The sequence below is a fragment of the Muntiacus reevesi genome, chromosome 8 (assembly GCF_963930625.1).
Source record: "Muntiacus reevesi chromosome 8, mMunRee1.1, whole genome shotgun sequence".
NCBI lineage: Eukaryota > Metazoa > Chordata > Mammalia > Artiodactyla > Cervidae > Muntiacus > Muntiacus reevesi.
Window position 1 is genome coordinate 5,445,100 of NC_089256.1, and position 16,264 is coordinate 5,461,363.

At 39.5% G+C, this 16,264-nt stretch overlaps 1 protein-coding gene across 1 annotated transcript in view; it reads left to right on the forward strand.

The window, feature by feature from the left end:
- SLC9A9 (solute carrier family 9 member A9) overlaps positions 1–16,264 on the forward strand; it is a 640,527-nt gene that overhangs the window by 19,482 nt on the left and 604,781 nt on the right. The window lies entirely within an intron of this gene.

Below are 16,264 nucleotides of genomic sequence, written 5' to 3' on the forward strand. Positions count from 1 at the left end.
AGATCTGGGGCAGTAGGGGAGATACATGACCTGCCATTTTTCTTCACTCAAGAGGAGTAACTTTTAGTATTTTTTTCACACTATCTCCCAACTAGCAAATTTCTAGATTAACTTCCTCCTAGCACTTGGTAAGGGATCTGGAAAGTCAAACTGATTATAATACTAGCTTAAATCATGCTTAGGGAAGTGAAGCGAAGCGCAAGAAAGAAAATTAAATAGTATGTTTCTGAAGTAAACAGGAGCAAATTCTAGATCTTTGACTTTCTTGAGTGATCTCTTCTGTGAGATTCTTTCTATTCTCTTTAATAATGGAAAATAATCTATCTTGAAATAAATACTTTTTTTAAGTGAACTTATTAGCAGGATAGGATTTAAACACCCTTGTCTGTTTGAATTTTCTTAGTACCAGAACATAACTTATTTCCCTTCCCTTTTTATCTGCATTTCTAATCAGCACGATTTCTTCAAACAGGTTTGAGTCCCACCCCCCACAAAGGTGCTGATAATTCTCTCTGTCATTATAGCAATTTGTTTTTTAACAGGACTGCCTGTGAGCACCTGATCAGAAATTCTGTTATGGTATTACTGACATATTGATTTTTATCAACAGCCAATTACAGTGTTTGCTTTTAAAAAATTAAGGCAAAAGATGGAGAAAAATATGGAGCCTTCTTGGTTTTTTCCACTGGCTAGATTTTCTCACATGAAATGTTGAATTGACTTTGAATGGTTCAAGTATTTTATCGACTAACTTCTAAAGCATGTGACTTATTGAATCACAATTAGCATTTGTTCCTCTGGGCTTTCCAGGCTGGCCATGGGCAGCTCAGTACCCAGGGTAAATTCCCAAGTTCCTTGCTGGTGGAACAAGGAGCATCTACTAGTACACTTGCCTTATTAGACAACTTTAAGTAGAAAGGATGTTTTTAATAAATGGCCACAGTATGTTTTAGCACACATGTGTTGCTTATGTGCTAATGTTAGGGAAAACTACTTAGTCTGTGAAAATGAAATGCCCATAGTCTGTCTTCCTTACTGAGAATTCTCCACTGCATACAATTATTCATAAGAATCAAGCAATTGCTCAGTCTATGTCAGATGCAAAAGAATTCCAAAATAAGTCCAGTTTTTGAAAAGCTTAACATGGAGTTACAGAGGTAACAGAATAATGGGAAAAAAATTCAGGACCAGGAAGACCTGTCATCTATCTTTAGTAAATTCTTTGAACTTCCTAAGCTCCAGCTTTCTTATTTGTAAGGTGGGTAGATTAGAACTATTTTGTAGGTTGTTTCAATGTTTAAGTGAGATGATGTATAGAAAGTGCCTGACTGCCATAGGCCTTTTATACTGCATGGCTCTCACTGCCTTCTTACTGCTTCCGCTGCCACTTCTAACACCACCACCAACACCATCACCACTGCATGACCTTTAAGACCAGTGCTACCAATGCTACTACTAGATAATATGTGAATGCTTAATACATTAAGGATTAATGAAATATATGTTTTTTCCTTTTATTTAATATCTTTGGGGGGGATAAGACCAACATATAGTATATGTTAGTATATGATTCAGTTCTAAATTATATAGACTATGAGTTTCTTAAAACTTTACAGGTTAGTTGTCATAGATATTTGAGCTTGTTAGGGAGGCTTCCTGGAAGAGGTGGTACTTTAGAGGGCTTTCAAAGGTGGGTATGGCTTGAATAGGCAGCAGGACTGAGTTCAGAAAGATCTGGGCAGGATTGGAGGAGGAGGCTGCAGGAAATGGTTAACTAGGTGAGAAGGGAAGAGTGCCTTGTGGATTCTTTGGTTCAATAGAATTTGCTTGATTTATAGGAACAGTGTGAGGAGAAGAATATAAGATTCCAGGGTTTCAGGCCTGGCTGGGAGAATATGAGGGTCCCAAGATAGTGGGAAGGGAGAGAAAGATTTGTGGAAGAGAGTGGATGGAAATGACCTGTGGATCTGCAATTAGAGAGAGATCATCTAATTCAGGGCAAGAAAAAAAGAACTGACTTCATTATGTTGAACTCCATCATTTAACAGATGAGTAAATGAACTTGAGCACTAAAATTGATTTAGTGCTTTATTCAGTGATTTTCAAATTTGTCTGAACTTTGGAATCACTTGAAGCTTCAAAAAATTCTGATGCTTATATTCGATCCCCGGAGTTGGTGATTTTACTGGTTTGGGGTGTAGCCTGAGCATTGGAAATTTTGGAAGATCACAAGAAGAGTCTAATGCACAGGCAAGTTTTGGAACCATTTATTTAGGTTCTATGTTATGTTTGGGTGAATATAGCGAGGAAATAAATGCCATGTTTCTGCTTCTTCTCACTTCCACTGCTGTGGATCTAACAGCCCCCTTTACACACAAAGCACTTTTCTCACTTCAGGACCTCTACACATGTTGTTCTTAACATATGTTGTCTAAAATGGTCTTACTTCTGCTCTTTGGATGTCAGACTACTTCCTATTCCTGGAATCTTGAAATGCCATCTCTTCAGAGAAGGCTTGTCCTGTGATTTTCTCACATTGCATCCACTCTCTCTCTTTTTCCCTCTCTTTTGTTTCAAAGTACTTTTAGCGCCATCTGAAATTTGATATGTATTTTCTTGTTTATTAATTATAATTCTTACATTATTGGATGTCCACTAGACTGTATACTTCACAAAGCAGGGGTCCATGCCTTTTTCTATTGACCAATGTGTCCCCAAAGCCTACCACAGAGCCCAGTGCATACTGCTGCTAAATAAATAGTTTGTGAATGAATGAATGAATGGAGGAACCTGAGTGCTTGGTAGAATATATACAGCTGGAATATTTGGAAGATACTATCTTGGAGATGGTAGGAGAATGGCCCGGATACTTAATGGTTGAAGAGACTAAGATATCATATAATCTTAGTTGTGTTCATATAGATATAAATTCATATACAGAGATATTACATGCTGGGCCCAGGGTCCCAGTAATTATATTACTGGTCAGAGGCAGAATGGAGACCCGTAGCACTTTACTCTGAGTACTGAGTAGTTTATCAAATTTCACATCACTGGACAGGCTCTGGAGTGGCCTTGTGGACAGAGAAGAGCTGAGGCCTGAACAATCTGACACTGAGATATGTGGGAGGAGATGAGGACCAGTACTGGAAAGGGAAGTTTTACAGAATTGCAGAAACAGGTCTAGCACTAGGGTGTCACAGAAGCCATTGGTGTGGCTCCACTGGGTCCTTTTTCTTTGTGGTACAGATTAAAGGAAGTATTTTCCTTTGTTTCTAAAAGTTACAGGATGAGGAAATGAGTTTTACTCTCAGAATGCAGTTTAGGGGCTTGCATGAAATTTCTGACTTCAGGATTTGAAGAGGCTGGAATAAATTCCTGTGCTATATAATCATCTCTTGGAATACCAATAAAAGCACATGTATTTCTGGGATGGTTAGGTCTTGACGTACTTGGAAACAGCACTGAGCTTGATGGCTTCCTGGATTTCTTCCAATAATATGGTATAAAACTGGAAAATAGGAGAGCTGTTGGCATTTATATAAGCAGCAGTGTACTGTACTTTCATACCACATTGTAAAGATATAAAATTTTTAAGAATTGCCATATGCCAAGCTTCTTTTGTTCATGCTCAATACAGATAAAAGTGTAGAGAAGAAAAAATATTTTCACTTAAAGATGTGTGAAAACAGAATTTTTCTATATATTATAAGCAGCTGATGATCTCAAAACAACCTTCTGAGAGACTAAAACTAGAATTATGTTGATTTATAGTTATTCAGTTGACATTTCCAGAACGATTTGTCAAATTGTTCTGTGGGTCCACTATATCCTTTAGTAATTTTATGAGTGGGGCCTATATTCTATTACATAATGTCTTTACAGACATTAACTTGTTACAAAATATTTAGGAATCCAAAAATGTCTACTAAGCATTTTCTGAATTTAATATCAATAGGAAGTTAAAACTTGTTTTTGAAAAAGAACTTTCTCTGTCATTCATCCTTTCATTCATTCCTTCAACACAAGTGAACTGATTTCCATAAGTTTTGATTCTAAATAAGGAATGATCTCAAGGAGTTTATTAGTAAATCTGGGGGAAATGCAGCATATGAATAAATGAGTAAATATACCACAAGACAGCTATCAAAGGAGTGGGTCAAATACCATAGACGTTCAGAGGGGGTGATATTATTTCTTGTTAGGGTGATAGGCTAAGCACCAAAGAAATGATACTCTTGAACTGTGGTGTTGGAGAAGACTCTTGAGAGTCCCTTGGACTGCATGGAGATCAACCTAAAGGAAATTAACCCTGAATATTCATTGGAAAGATTGATGCTGAAGTTGAAGCTGGAGCTCCAATACTTTGGCCACCTGATACAAAGAGCTGATTCACTAGAAAAGACCCTGATGCTGGGAAAGATTGAAGGCAGGAAGAGAAGGGGATGACAAAGGATGAGATGGGTGGATGACATCACCTATGCAATGGACATGAGTTTGAGCAAGCTCCGGGAGATGGTGAAGGACAGGGAAGCCTCATGGGCTGCAGTCCATGGGGTTGCAAGGAGTCAGACATGACTGAGCAACTGAACAACAACAAAGGATCATAGGAATGATTTTTTTTTTCATTTATTTTTATTAGTTGGAGGCTAATTACTTCACAACATTGCAGTGGATTTTGTCATACATTGACATGAATCAGCCATGGAGTTACATGTATTCCCCATCCTGATCCCCCCTCCCACCTCCCTCTCCTCCCGATTCCTCTGGGTCTTCCCAGTGCACCAGGCCCGAGCACTTGTCTCATGCATCCCACATGGGCTGGTGATCTGTCTCACGTTAGATAATATACATGCTGTTCTCTCGAAACATCCCACCCTCGCCTTCTCCCTCAGAGTCCAAAAGACTGCTCTGTACATCTGTGTCTCTTTTTCTGTTTTGCATATAGGGTTATCATTACCATCTTCCTAAATTCCATATATATGCATTAATATGCTGTAATGTTCTTTATCTTTCTGACTTACTTCACTCTGTATAATGGGCTCCAGTTTCATCCATCTCATTAGAACTGATTCAAATGAATTCTTTTTAATGGCTGAGTAATATTCCATGGTGTATATGTACCACAGCTTCCTTATCCATTCGTCTGCTGATGGGCATCTAGGTTGCTTCCATGTCCTGGCTATTATAAACAGTGCTGCGATGAATATTGGGGTGCACGTGTCTCTTTCAGATCTGGTTTCCTCGGTGTGTATGCCCAGAGGTGGTATTGCTGGGTCATATGGCAGTTCTATTTCCAGTTTTTTAAGGAATCTCCACACTGTTCTCCATAGTGGCTGTACTAGTTTGCATTCCCACCAACAGTGTAAGAGGGTTCCCTTTTCTCCACACCCTCTCCAGCATTTATTGCTTGTAGACTTTTGGATAGCAGCCATCCTGACTGGTGTGAGATGGTACCTCATTGTGGTTTTGATTTGCATTTCTCTGATAATGAGTGATGTTGAGCATCTTTTCATGTGTTTGTTAGCCATCTGTATGTCTTCTTTGGAGAAATGTCTGTTTAGATCTTTGGCCCATTTTTTGATTGGGTCATTTATTTTTCTGGAATTGAGCTTCAGGAGTTGCTTGTATATTTTTGAGATTAACCCTTTGTCTGTTGCTTCATTTGCTACTATTTTCTCCCAATCTGAGGGCTGTCTTTTCACTTTGCTTATAGTTTCCTTTGTTGTGCAAAAGCTTTTAAGTTTCATTAGGTCCCATTTGTTTATTTTTGCTTTTATTTCCAATATTCTGGGAGGTGGGTCATAGAGGATCCTGTTGTGATCTCTCCATTTTCATTTCTAATTTTGTTAATTTGGTTCTTCTCTCTTTGTTTCTTAATGAGTCTTGCTAATGATTTGTCAATTTTGTTTATTTTTTCTTTTTTCTTTTTTTAAAATTTTATTTATTTTTTTATTTTTTAAAATTTTTTATTTTTCAGTGGGTTTTGTCATACATTGATATGAATCAGCCATAGAGTTACACGTATTCCCCATCCCGGTCCCCCATCCCACCTCGCTCTCCACCCGATTCCTCTGGGTAATATACATGCTGTTCTTTCGAAACATCCCACCCTCTCCTTCTCCCACAGAGTTCAAAAGTCTGTTCTGTACTTCTGTGTCTCTTCTTCTGCCCTGCATATAGGGCCATCGTTACCATCTTTCTAAATTCCGTATATATGTGTTAGTATACTGTAATGTTCTTTATCTTTCTGGCTTACTTCACTCTGTATAATGGGCTCCAGTTGTTTATTTTTTCAAAAAACCAGCTTTTAGCTTTGTTGATTTTTGCTGTGGTCACTTTAGTTTCTTTTGCATTTATTTCTGCCCTAATTTTTTAAGATTTCTTTCCTTCTACTAACCCTGGGGTTCTTCATTTCTTCCTTCTCTAATTGCTTTAGGTGTAGAGTTAGGTTATTTATTTGACTTTTTTCTTGTTTCTGGAGGTAAGCCTGTAATGCTATGAACTTTCCCCTTAGCACTGCTTTTACAGTGTTCCGTAGGTTTTGGGTTGTTGTGTTTTCATTTTCATTCATTTCTATGCATATTTTGATTTCTTTTTTTATTTCTTCTATGATTTGTTGGTTATTCAGAAGCGTGTTATTTAGCCTCCATATGTTTGAATTTTTAACAATTTTTTTCCTGTAATTGAGATCTAATCTTACTGCACTGTGGTCAGAAAAGATGACTGGAATGATTTCAATTTTTTTGAATTTTCCAAGACCAGATTTATGGCCCAGGATGTGATCTATTCTGGAGAAGGTTCCGTGTGTGCTTGAGAAAAAGGTGAAGTTGATTGTTTTGGGGTGAAATGTCCTATAGATATCAACTAGGTCTAGCTGGTCCATTGTATCATTTAAGGTTTGTGTTTCCTTATTGATTTTCTGTTTAGTTGATCTATCCATAGCTGTGAGTGGGGTATTAAAGTCTCCCACTATTATTGTGTTACTATTAATTTCCTCTTTCATACTTGTTAGCGTTTGCCGTACATATTGCGGTGCTCCTATGTTGGGTGCATATATATTTATAATTGTTATATCTTCTTCTTGGATTGATCCTTTGATCATTATGTAGTGTCCTTCTTTGTCTCTTTTCACAGCCTTTATTTGAAAGTCTATTTTATCTGATATGAGTATTGCGACTCCTGCTTTCTTTTGGTCTCCGTTTGCGTGAAATATTTTTTTCCAGCCCTTCACTTTTAGTCTGTATGTGTCTCTGGTTTTGAGGTGGGTCTCTTGTAGACAGCATATATAGGGGTCTTGTTTTTGTATCCACTTAGCCAGTCTTTGTCTTTTGGTTGGGGCATTCAACCCATTTACATTTAAGGTAATTATTGATAGGTATGGTCCTGTTGCCATTTACTTTGTTGTTTTGGGTTCACGTTTATACAACCTTTCTATGTTTCTTGTCTAGAGAAGATCGTTTAGCATTTGTTGAAGAGCTGGTTTGGTGGTGCTGAATTCTCTCAGCTTTTGCTTGTCTGTAAAGCTTTTGAATTCTCCTTCATATCTGAATGAGATCCTTGCTGGGTACAGTAATCTAGGTTATAGGTTATTCTCTTTCATTACTCTAAGTATGTCCTGCCATTCCCTTCTGGCCTGAAGGGTTTCTATTGATAGATCAGCTGTTATCCTTATGGGAATCCCTTTGTGTGTTATTTGTTATTTCTCCCTTGCTGCTTTTAATATTTGTTGTTTGTGTTTGATATTTGTTAATTTGATTAATATGTGTCTTGGGGTGTTTCGCCTTGGGTTTATCCTGTTTGGGACTCTCTGGGTTTCTTGGACTTGGATGGCTGTTTCCTTCCCCATTTTAGGGAAGTTTTCAGCTATTATCTCCTCAAGTATCTTCTCATGGCCTTTCTTTTTGTCTTCTTCTTCTGGGACTCCTATGATTCGAATGTTGGGGCGTTTCACATTGTCCCAGAAGTCCCTGAGGTTGTCCTCATTTCTTTTGACTCTTTTTTCTTTTTTCCTCTCTGCTTCATTTATTTCCACCATTTTATCTTCTACCTCACTTATCCTATCTTCTGTCTCCGTTATTCTACTCATGGTTCCCTCCAGAGTGTTTTTGATCTCATTTATTGCATTATTCATTTTTAATTGACTCTTTTTTATTTCTTCTAGGTCTTTATTAAACATTTCTTGCATCTTTTCAATCTTTGTCTCCAGGCTATTTATCTGTAACTCCATTTTGTTTTCAAGATTTTGGATCCTTTTTATTGTCATTATTCTAAATTCTTTTTCAGGTAGATTCCCTATCTCCTCCTCTTTTGTTTGACTTGGTGGGCATTTTTCATGTTCCTTTACCTGTTGGGTATTTCTCTGCCTTTTCATCTTGTTTAGATTGCTGTGTCTGGAGTGGGCTTTCTGTATTCTGGAGGTCTGTGGTTCCTTTTTATTGTGGAGGTTTTACCCAGTGGGTGGGGTTGGACGATTGGCTTGTCAAGGTTTCCTGGTTAGGGAAGCTTGCATCGGTGTTCTGGTGCGTGGAACTATGATGCAATGGAGTGCCCAGTAATGAGTTTTGAGATGGGTCTATGTGTTAGGTGTGACCTTGGGCAGCCTGTATGTTAATGCTCAGGGCTATGTTCCTGCGTTGCTAGAGAATTTGCGTGGTATGTCTTGCTCTGAAACTTACTGACTCTTGGGTGGTGGTTGGTTTCAGTGTAGGTATGGAGGCTTTTGGATGGTCTCTTATTACTTAATGTTCCCTGTAGTCAGGAGTTTTCTGGTGTTCTCAGGTTTTGGGCTTAAGTCTCCTGCCTCTGGATTTCAGTTTTATTCTTCCTGTAGTCTCAGGACTTCTCCAACTATACAGCACTGATAATAAAACTTCTAGGTTAATGGTGAAAAGGTTCTCCACTGTGAGGGACACCCAGAGAGGTTCACAGAGTTACATGAAAAAGAGGAGAGGGAGGAGGGTGATATAGATGAGCAGGAGGAGAAAAGGGGGGACTCAAGAGGAGAGAGACTGATCTACACAGTTGTTTGTTCCCAGAGTGTTTTCCGTAGCCCAGACACCCACAAAGATTCACAGAATTTAATTGGGAAGAGAAGGGGAAAGGAGGAAATAGAGGTGTTCTGAGGTAGAAAATGGAGAGTCAAGACTGTGAGAGAGTAATCAACACACTCCTGAATAAAAATGGGAACTGAATATTGGATTCTTAAATGTCCACAATTTATATCATATACTGAAAAACAAAGATTAAAAATGTAGAGTAGAGGTTAGACTCTTAAAAATACACTATTGAAAACAATAACCAAAACACAGAAAAAATAGAAATATATATGAAGTTCAGTTTAAAAATAGGTCTTCTCTCTTTTTTTTTTTTTTGGCAAGGTTATAGTGTAATGAAAATGAAAATTAAGGAGTAGTAGAGGAGTAATAGAGGACTTTAAAAGGAAATAAGAGAAAAAGAATAATAGAAAAAAGAAGAGAAAAAGAAAAAAAAACAAGAAAAAAAATTTCCTAATTAAAAAAATCTTAAAAATCTATGAAAATGAAAGTTAAGGAGTAATGGGGGAGTAATAGGGAATTTTAAAGGAAAATAAAAGAAATAAGAAAAAAAAATTTTAGTTAAAAAAAATTTTAAATATATCTAGGAATTTCTCTGGAGCTGTTGCGGTCAGTGTGGGTTTGGTTCCGTTTCAGATAGCTCCTCGTTCCAGCTTACATTTCTCTATATCTACAGGCCCCTTCTGGTGTAGTCGGTGTTTCCTACAGGGATTTTAATCTGCTGCACCAGTCCCTTCTGAAGTGGTTCCCTTCGTTTATTTGGCTTCTGTTTGCCGGTCTCTTCAGGGCCTCATTTCCGCCCTGGCACAGGCGGGCGGAGGTGGTCTCTTATTCAGGTTGCTAGTTCCGTCGCGCTGCGGAGAGGGGCTGGCGCTGCTTTCCCCGTCGACGCTGCTCAGGGTCCCGGCTGTTCTATGTGGAGCGTGTCCTGCGCTGCGCGCGGTTCCGGCCCTCGGGTGGGCCACAAAAGCGCGGCCCAAGTAGCTCAGGCAGCCAGGAGCTTGACGGGCGCACTCTCCCCGGGTGCGGCGCGCCTTCTGCCCTCCGCAGTCCCAGTCTCAGTTTCCGCCCGCGCCAGTCAGGTGCGTGCGCCTTCTGCCCTCCGCGTCGCTGGTCGGGTGCCTGTGTCTCGCCGCGACCCTCCCGGCGGACGTCGACCATCCAGAATCTCAGGAAGTCTTTGGTTAGAAACTGGAGGCCTGTTTGCAGTGCGGTAGGGGATGCGGTCCTTGGGGCCGAGCCTGCCCCTTTCCCCTCCCCCCTGCCTCCTGCCTCCGGCGGGGCTGGGCCGTCTGCAGCCTGCAAGCTTTGGACTTGCTCAGACCCTTTGTTCTGCGAGCTGCCCGCAGTGTGTTCAGGCCGGTTAACTTTCTCTCTCTCTCTTGCTATCCCACAGTTTAAATCGGTAACTCAAAAATGCTCCCTCCGATTGCCCTCAGGGCACTCAGGCCCGGTCCTTACCCTAAGCAATGCCGCCAGCTCCTCTCCATTCCACCCCCGCTTGCTGGTGGCGGATGCGGGCGTCTGGGGTACTTTTCTGCTGGGAGTTGCTTTTAGGCTGTAATCTGTGGGTTTTATTTATTGTTCCCCTCCCAGTCAGGTTGCCCTCCGAGATTCAAAAACTTCCCCCAGGCCCGCCAGTGCGAGGGTTTCCTGGTATTTGGGAAACTTCCTCTATTAAGACTCCCTTCCCGGGACGGATCTCCGTCCTTAGCTCTTTTGTCTCACTTTTTATCTTTTATATTTTGTCCTACCTCCTTTTGAAGACAACGGGCTGCTTTTCTGGGTGCCTGATGACCTCAGCTAGCGATCAGAAGTTGTTTTGTGAAGTTTGCTCTGCGTTCAATTGTTCTTCCGATGCATTTGTAGGGGAGAAAGTGGTCTCCCCGTCCTACTCCTCTGCCATCTGGCTCCTCCCTTATAGGAATGATTCTGCGGAAGGAGAGCTGATTGACTCTGGTAATGGTATATGTGGTGTTTGGAGGTTGGAGAGTCATTCCAAGCATGGGTAGAAAAAAGGGTAGAGAATATACCAAGAAAGAAAGTCATTTCTAAGTTGTTGAAGTATGGAAGATCAATGAAACATAGGGTGGGGATAAGTGCAGAGTCTGGCTACAGAATCACTTAAATTCCAGGCTGAGTAATGCCCACTGTGTTTGTAGTCAGTGGAAGAGTGCAGTGTTGACCAAAAAAAAGCAAAGCAATAGTTAGGCTGCTGTGTACAAGGTAGAGAGTGAAAGCGGAGGGACAGCTAAGTTTAAGATTGAATGGTAACCGAGGGGCAGATAGCAGAGAAACAAGGAAGGAAGACACTGTAATATTTAGAACAGTTGGGCACGAGGAGGAAGGATGAAGAGCTAATTCTGCTGCTGTGTCTTGCGGGTTCATAGAAAATGGCAGGACAGAAGTGGGTACCTTAGAAGTTAAAGGAAGGAGCTGTTTTATAGCGAAAAATCACAAATATAGTTTAAAACTATGATGAATGAATCAATCAATCTCATTTATTTATTTTTCATTGATTTAACACATTATGTTTTTCTCTTTTTTTCCCATTTATTTTTATTAGCTGGAGGCTAATTACTTTACAATATTGTAGTGGGTTTTGCCATACATTGACATGAATCAGCCATGGATTTACATGTGTTCCCCATCCTGATTCCCCCTCCCACCTCCCTCCCCATCCCATCCCTCTGGGTCTTCCCAGTGCACCAGCCCTGAGCAGTTGTCTCATGCATCCAACCTGAACTGGTGATCTGTTTCACACTTGATAATATACATGTTTCAATGCTATTCTCTCAGATCATCCCACCCTTGCCTTCTTCCAAAGAGTCCAAAAGTCTGTTCTATACATCTGTGTCTCTTTTTCTGTTTTGCATATAGGGTTATCATTATCATCTTTCTAAATTCCATATATATGCGTTAGTATACTATATTGGTTTTTATCTTTCTGGCTTACTTCACTCTGTATAATGGGCTCCAGTTTCATCCATCTCATTAGAACTGATTCAAATATATTCTTTTTAATGGCTGAGTAATATTCCATGGTGTATATGTACCACAGCTTCCTTATCCATTCGTCTGCTGATGGGCATCTAGGTTGCTTCCATGTCCTGGCTATTATAAACAGTGCTGCGATGAACATTGGGGTGCGCGTGTCTCTTTCAGATCTGGTTTCCTCGGTGTGTATGCCCAGGAGTGGGATTTCTGGGTCATATGGCAGTTCTGTTTCCAGTTTTTTAAGGAATCTCCACACTGTTCTCCATAGTGGCTGTACTAGTTTGCATTCCCACCAACAGTGTAAGAGGGTTCCCTTTTCTCCACACCCTCTCCAGCATTTATTGCTTGTAGACTTTTGGATAGCAGCCATCCTGACTGGTGTGAGATGGTACCTCATTGTGGTTTTGATTTGCATTTCTCTGATGATGAGTGATGTGGAGCATCTTTTCATGTGTTTGTTAGCCATCTGTATGTCTTCTTTGGAGAAATGTCTGTTTAGATCTTTGGCCCATTTTTTTTATTGGGTCATTTATTTTTCTGGAATTGAGCTTCAGGAGTTGCTTGTATATTTTTGAGATTAATCCTTTGTCTGTTTCTTTGTTTGCTATTACTTTCTCCCATTCTGAAGGCTGTCTTTTCACCTTGCTTATAGTTTCCTTTGTTGTGCAAAAGCTTTTAAGTTTCATTAGGTCCCATTTGTTTATTTTTGCTTTTATTTCCAATATTCTGGGAGGTAGATCATAGAGGATCTTGCTGTGATTTATGTCGGAGAGTGTTTTGCCTATGTTCTCCTCTAGGAGTTTTATAGTTTTCTGGCCTTACATTTAGATCTTTAATCCATTTTGAGTTTGTTTTTGTGTATGGTGTTAGAAGGTGTTCTAATTTCTACAAGTGTTTGACCAGTTTCCCAGCACCACTTGTTAAAGAGGTTGTCTTTTTTCCATTGTATATCCTTGCCTCCTTTGTTGAAGATAAAGTTGTCCGTAGGTACGTGGATTCATCTCTGGGCTTTGTATTCTGTTCCATTGATCTATGTTTCTGTCTTTGTGCCAGTACCATACTGTCTTGATGACTGTGGCTTTGTAGTAGAGTCTGAGTTCTGGTCAGGGTGCCACCTCTTAACTCGAGTCTGATGTACCCACGAATCAATTCCTGGCACTTTGACATCTGTGGGAGAAGAAAGAATAACCTGTTAGGGGCCTTCCCAGAGGGGCTGGAGAGATGGGCCCTAGACCCCAATGTTTTTATGAGGACTTCGGTTCCTGGCTCAAATAGAGGCTTGGGTGACTCAGAGGCTGGGTCAGGAGTTGTCTCCCGGAGTTCTATTAATGCCTGTTGAAAAGCTGAGAGCTGAGTTACATAATTAGTTAATTCCAAGGCTTCAGGGTCTATAACAGTGTCCATACATAAGAAAGGCCTTCCATAAATACACTCAAAGGGGGACAGTCCCTCCTTTTTGGGGGCAGTTCGAGCCCTCATTAAAGCTATGGGTAGGACTTTAATCCAATTGTCCTGCGTCTCTTGAGTTAACTTGCACAGATGTCTTTTGATAATGTCATTAGCTTTTTCAACCCTTCCTGAGGATTGGGGACTCCAGGAACAGTGTAAGTGATATTCTATTCCTAGAGCTTTAGACACCCCCTGAGTTACAGCAGCTTTAAAGGTGGAGCCATTGTCACTCTGAAGTGTTTAATAGGTTCTCCTGTTGCTATTTTAAACTGTCTTTCTTTCCATATTGCAGCATGAGCATGTAAAGTCAAATAAGCATAAGGTCAGCAGACCATTTGGCTAGAAAAGTCTTGCAGACCTAGCAGATTTTCAAAAAGCTGTCAGCACAGTTAAATTTATACTTCCTATAATTTATAAATCAGTTGACTGTAGTGTGAAAAGTCAAAGGAAACCCCAGTGAAAAGTTTGCCAAGCCTTCACTTCCTGTGTGACAATTGACACTATCATTTGGTAAAGAAAGTTATTTTAGGGCAAGTTAAACTACTAAGCAATCAGTCTTGTCTGTTGTTTCAATAAAGAGAATTGTCAGGCAAATAGGTCACACTGAAGCTATTATCAATTGTGTTGATAGTACTGTGTATTTTTGAGATATTTTAAGGAAGTCCTTATAGCAACAGTAATTATATTACTTTAAAAAATAACTTTGTATGTGCAGTATTAAGACATCAATGTCTGATTTTTCCTCACTGTCCAACTTTTTCTGAAGATGATTTTGACTGTTTGTGGTTCAGAGTCTTAATTCTCACATATTTATTTGTAAACTATTTCTGTTCTTTCCAGTCTTTCTTTTTGCTTGGTTATTCTGGCTTCAGAGTCCAGAAGGCAAAACTCTTCTGCTAACAGGAACAACTTGATCAAAAAGAGTCATTACACCATAAGATACATATGTGCACTCAGTGCTGGGACATTTTGGGGGAAGATAAACAAAAGACAGGAAAGGAATGTCTAAAACTGTTCTAGCCACAGTGAGAGAAGCAAGTGTCACGATAAATCAGCACTTGGAGTTTGGAGAAACCCTTATAGAATACTATCAATTATTTCTCCACTCTGTAGAGATCAAGGGTTCCTGATTTATGTTTCTCTATCATGACCAGTCTTGATTCTTACACATGAGAGGGTCTCAGGGAATCTCAAGCTTGGCAGTGCATGGATTGAGTCTCTTTGGATAGACTTATATATTTTTATCGTAAACCTTCCTTAAGAGATCTATTGTTAATAAAGAAACCTAGCATTTTTAATTTGTTTCATCTATCTTCTTCTACCTTTGTTCAACTTTATTTGTAGAATTTTGGCCTGATGCATGATTTCAGAAATGTCTCAAGACTCAGTATTCCATTAAACTTTTTCCAGTTCTATTGAGATAAATTAGCATATAAGATTATGTCAGTTTAAGCTGTACAACATAATGATTTTCTTTAGCTACATAGATAGCTATAGGGCTTCCTAGGTGGCGCTAGTGGTAAAGAACTCCTCTGCTGATGCAGGAGATCTGAGAGATAGGAATTCAATCCCCTGGAGGAGGAAATGGCAACCCACTCCAGTATTCTTGCCTGGGAAATCCCATGGACAGAGGAGCCTGATGGGTTATAGTCCAAAGAGTTGGACACAACTGGAGGGACTTAGCATGCATGCATGCACGCATACATAGCATATATAGCTATGTATGTATCAAATGCAAAATGATTATCACAATAAGTTTAGTTAACCTTCATCAGTTCACGTTGTTACAAATTTTTTGTCCTGAGAACTTTTAAGTTCTTAGCAACTTTTGAATATACAGTACAATGTTATTAACTATAGTCACCATGGTGTACATTATATCCTCAGGATTTCATAACTGGGAGTTTGTATCTTTTGACTATCTTCAACCATTTTTCCATCCCTCTTCTCTCACCTCTGGCAACAGTCAATCTGTTCTCTGTTTCTATAGTTCTTTTTAGACTCCAAATAAGTGAGATGATATAGTTTTGCCTTTCTCTATTTTATTTTACTTAGCATAATGTTCTCAAGTTTCATCCATGTTATTGCACATGGCAAAGTTTCCTGCTTCTGCATGACTGAATAATTCTATTGCATATTAATCCACTTATCCATCAATGGACACTTAGGTTATTTCCATGTCTTGGTTATTGTAAATAATGAGACAGTGAACATAGGAGTGCAGCTATCTCTACAAGGTTGTAATTTCAATTTGGGGGGATATATTCTCAGAAGTGGGATTGCCGGATCATAATGTAGTCGTATTTTTCATTTTTTTGAGAAACCTCCATACTGTTTTCCTTGCTGGCTGCACCAATTTACTTTCCCATAAACAGTGTGCAAGTGTTCCTTTTTCTATTCCACATCTGGAATAGAAAGGTAACACTTGTTACCTTTTGTCTTTTCTATGACAGGCATTTTAACAAGTATAAGATGATATCTCCTATCTCTTTGTGCTTCTGACTTGCATTTTCCTGATGATTAGTTCCATTTGGTTTTAAATTAGTCATTGAACAACATAAATTTTCTGTATTCATTTAGTCATTCAACAACTATTTATTGGGCACCATTCGTATGCTAAGTACTCATTTTAAGTGATGCAGATACAGTATTGAACAAAACAAAGCCCTCACTCTCATGGAGCTTAGATCCTAAGGGGGAGCTAGACAAGGTACAGTTCAGTATAAGTATTTATAATCTAATGTCAGGAGAAGACATGCGCT